The following is a 4395-nucleotide window of genomic DNA, read 5'->3' on the forward strand; positions in this document are numbered from 1 at the left end:
GAAATGGTAACAATGCTTTACAGTTTTGTGACACTGGAGAACCTGACCTGTACAGAGGCCAGAAGGCTAGAGAAAGAAGCAGTATGTTTTCTTTACACTTATAAATACATATATACATGCATAAAGTAATGTGGTATTCAGTGACAAGAAGCAAGGCTGATATGCATATTGTGAACAATGCAACAAACACTGAAAATTCAAAAAAACAATGAGACCTGGCAATCCAAACAAGAAGTCAAAGTGAAACCAGGTCATTACAAACAATGTGAAAGAAAGAAAGAAAGAGTGAAAGAAAGAAAGAAAGAAAGAAAGAAAGAAAGAAAGAAAGAAAGAAAGAAAGAAAGAAAGACAGACCAACGAGCTCATGGCACTAAGAGAAAACACATACAGGGAGGTGGTAGTGTTGGACCTAAAGATCCAAACCAGTGGACGAGCTCCCTCAGAAATACTCACGGACAGCAGATTCGATGCAATCACATAAGATGTATTGATGATAAGATGATAACCAGTATACTGGGGCTCCCCTACTTGCAGGTAAGAGGAACTCCACGCTGAAGCTAAAAGCAGCTTATATACCATACAGAGTTCACAAGGACAGTTAATTACAATAATCATAAAGGAATTCAAACAGCCATTCCCAGGCCCAGTTTCTAGGTAACTCAGTGTTGCACCTTATCTTTACAACAAAGAGGGTCAGCTTAAGTGACTTCTGTTTACACAGATGTCCTGTGTTAAGGGCTCAGCTTCCCTGATAAGCTCTTATCTTGGGCCCTTCTTCTTGGAATGTTTGTTTGAGTCTTTGGAATGTGCTCCTCCCGGGATGGGCCTCAGGGGCAGCTAATAAACCAAAACTCAAACTTAAGGATAGTTCAAGCTGAGACCTGAAATTCTTATATTCAAGCTGAGACCTGAAATTACATTCTTACAATACATCTTAAGACAATGATATCAATAATCACATTAAATGTAAATGGCTCAAACATCCCAATCAAAAGGGAGAAATAATTCAAGTCGATTTTTTAAAAACAAAGGCTATTATTATTCATATTTAATTATACTTCCACATATGTAATATGTGAAAATATGATTTCCATAAGAACCCCAATTTAAGAATCAGAACAAAAAATAGTTTAAAAGACTGGAGAATACCCAAATACTAATAGCAGTCAAATAGTATGAACAACTTGGCAGAGTTTCATTTAAGAAGCACTTGCAGGCTGGCAAGATGGACCAGGGGGTAAAATTTCTTGCCACCAAGCCTCACAGCCTTGAGTTCAATTCCTGAACCCCACGTGGTGGGGAAAGAACACTTTCATAAATTGTCCTCTGACTTCCACATACATGGTGTACATTCATGCACAAACACCTCCCCACACATATGCTCGATACATGAATTAATTTAATTTTTAACACTAGAAGTTGTGGCTTCTTCTTTGTTTAAAAATAATGTGTTAGATGCTTTGTCTGTTCTAATTTTAGAGCAGCCTGTGAGGATGATGGTTATACAGTCGCACCTTTGTGGTTGTAGAAGAATGAAAGCTGAAATTAGGAGATAAAAATACCTCTCTTTGTATTTTATTTCTTTTCTCTGAGTTCTTTCTTTCCTGTTGACTGAACAGTAAAAGAAAACAGCAGCAGCATCTTGAAGTCTTTTTGCTCAGTATACCAGCCTCACCATCGATCCACTATCACTGAGTATATAAAGCAATGTTTGCTTCAGTGGCTCTACGCTTCCCTCCAAATAAACAGAGATAGGGTTGAAAACAGACTCCTACAAAGGTAAATTTAAGAGAAAATGTACTTTAAGTTGATTCTATTTCTCCATTCTCTGTCTCTCATAAGTAACATGTAGCTAGATTGGATTGTTTCATTATGCAAGATCGCTGAATATTTTTTGGTTAATTTAAAGTTTTCTGTCAAGTTATCTTTTAAGGGCATTTGTTCCTCTGCAGGGATAGCAATGGCATTAAAATGGCTAAATGCATAAATATTCAACAGTATGACCTGTGCTTCACTTAACTATAGTCTATTTTCTCATGAACTAAGGCATATGAGTCCTTCAAAAATTGATAAGCTCGGAGTAAGGCCAAGGTTGTAGGATGTGAAGCAATGTGAGGAACCAGATGTGGTCCAGCTGGAAGTAAAACTGGAATAAAGTACAAGGTTCTTGCATGTCTGAGTTTGGATGAAGAGAAATTGAGACTGAACAAGGAAAAGAATCCCAGCAGCTGGGCATCAGGTACAAAAAATACAAGAAAAAGTGAACAGAGAGTAATGTGTCCATTGAGTGAATCCGGGTTAAAATTGGCAGTGACTAGACAAAAAGACAAAAGAAAACATTCCATTTCAAGGGCAGTTTTGGCAGTAAAAAGGCATGAAGTGAAGAAGCTCTGGAGACAAGTACAGAGAGCTGCAGCTTCCAAGTGGCCTTCAAGGACACCCCAAGCAAACACAACCTGTCTGGCATCCAATAGAGACTCAAAAGCTTCCATCTCTTTCTAGAACTGAGAAGTCTGGAGCTAGCAGTTATCCATCTTCAGCCCTAGACAAAGAATATTGCACATCTCATGAATATTTAGATGTACAGAGAAAGAACACCAACAGCACAGACTATGAAGGGAAAAGTAATCCAAAGAAATTTTTAAAAATTTGGTGTGTGAGCCTTTCATCCCAACATTCCCAAGGCGGAGGCGGAGGCGGAGGCGGAGGCGGAGGCGGAGGCGGAGGCGGAGGCGGAGGCGGAGGCGGAGGCGGAGGCGGAGGCGGAGGCGGAGGCGGAGGCGGAGGCGGAGGCGGGATGATCTCTATGAGTTTGAGTCTAGTCTGGTCTACTTAGTGAGTTTTAGGACAGCCAAGGCTATACAGTGAAAGCCTGTCTCATGAAAAAAAAAATTAAAGAAAAGAAAGGAAAAGAAACTGATTGTCAGGCTTATGTGAACTCACAGACAAGTATTATAATCTTCACTCATTTTCTAAACTTTTTAATGTGAATTTTACATCATGCATTCAATCCCCATCCCCTCATACTCACCCTCCATCCTTTCAACCTCCCCTACAACAGAGGGGAAAAAACCTCATTGTGGAAGCTGTAATGTGCCATAGTGTGTGCCACAGTATACAGATTACAGGGCCATCTCTCCTACACTCACAACCTCAGGGATAGCTCACCCATGCCACCACCACCAGGGTAAGCTCTACCATGCTGCCTGCATCAAGCAAGATTCTGGGCCTGGTCTCCTAAATACTGCAAGGAGCAGAGGGAAGGTATTTCTCCCTCATCCATGCCAACACACAAGAGATGAGTGACAGGGCCAGCTATCCCCAAGCTCTCAACCCTTGGGGCTGGCTCACTCATACACAACTCACAGTGTGCAGGGTCTGTTTCTAGAATACTGTGGCTGGTTAGGGACAGGATAAGCTCTTCTGTTTTCACATACCCAGGGCAGGCTCTCCCAGGATGCCCTGGAGAGGGGTGGAGCCAGTTCTGCATAGCCCTCAGACATCAACATGTCCCCAGGGCAGCAGACCAAACCAGGCAAGTCTACCTGGCTTTTGAAGGTAACAGACCTCTGCTGCTTCAGGGCCAAGGACCTAGTCATGACCCCTGTTGGCATTGCCAGCCACTCACATCAGGGTGTTCCTCACTACCCTCAAGTCTCTAGTTCTTTCTCTCTTCATTGTGCCCACATCCTTGTGTTTCTCATTCTCTTTCATTTTTCCACCTCTTACTTACTCCTCTTAGTGGCACCCAGAGTCTCTGAGTGTCTAGGGTTATCTCAGGAGTGGTCTCAGAAGTGCTATGCTACACCCATGTATTATGGCACTGAACAAAGGTCATCTTGGGCATGGTCGGTACCCCCCCCCAGACTTGCATGGTGGTGGGCTGGTGGTCATCTCAAGCTTACTTTTTTTTCAGGACGTGTTAGGCTACTAATTATTACTAGATGTTCACTGGTCAGAACACTGTGTAGATGTAGCTTCTTTCTTCTCTGCCATCTACTGATGCACATGTGATGCGGCAGTCACACCTGCAATGCCTCTAGGGGCAGGGCTAATCTCCATTCTACACATGAGAACAAGGCTCTGGTCATTTAAATATATACCAAGGCCAAATCCTCGTGACCAGTGATGTATAAACAAGAGCTGGTCTAACATCAAAGCCCAACTTGGTTTTACTAAACCAGAGATAGGATCCTTGAAGGCTCCCCCCCCCCCAAAAAAAAAAAAGTTTATGTTTACAGAAACTAGATAGGCAATGGAAGCTATCCAGAGGGTTCAAATGAGAGCATGGGCTTGGGACTTCATTCTTGGAATCCTCTACAAACACAAAGGGCAGGAAGGCATCCATAGAATCAAGGTGAGTTACATAAAAGGCAATGCCCGTGGGATAGAAGG

General features: G+C 42.3%; 1 non-coding gene across 1 annotated transcript; it reads right to left on the bottom strand.

Annotated features, from left to right (window-relative positions):
* Positions 1-3918: 3918 nt before the first annotated feature.
* LOC117708013 (small nucleolar RNA SNORA17) lies at positions 3919-4050 on the bottom strand. The gene has a single exon (XR_004606749.1). It is a non-coding gene; the product is annotated as a small nucleolar RNA SNORA17 (small nucleolar RNA).
* Positions 4051-4395: the final 345 nt, after the last annotated feature.

The sequence above is a fragment of the Arvicanthis niloticus genome, chromosome 4 (assembly GCF_011762505.2).
Source record: "Arvicanthis niloticus isolate mArvNil1 chromosome 4, mArvNil1.pat.X, whole genome shotgun sequence".
Classification (NCBI taxonomy): Eukaryota; Metazoa; Chordata; class Mammalia; order Rodentia; family Muridae; genus Arvicanthis; species Arvicanthis niloticus.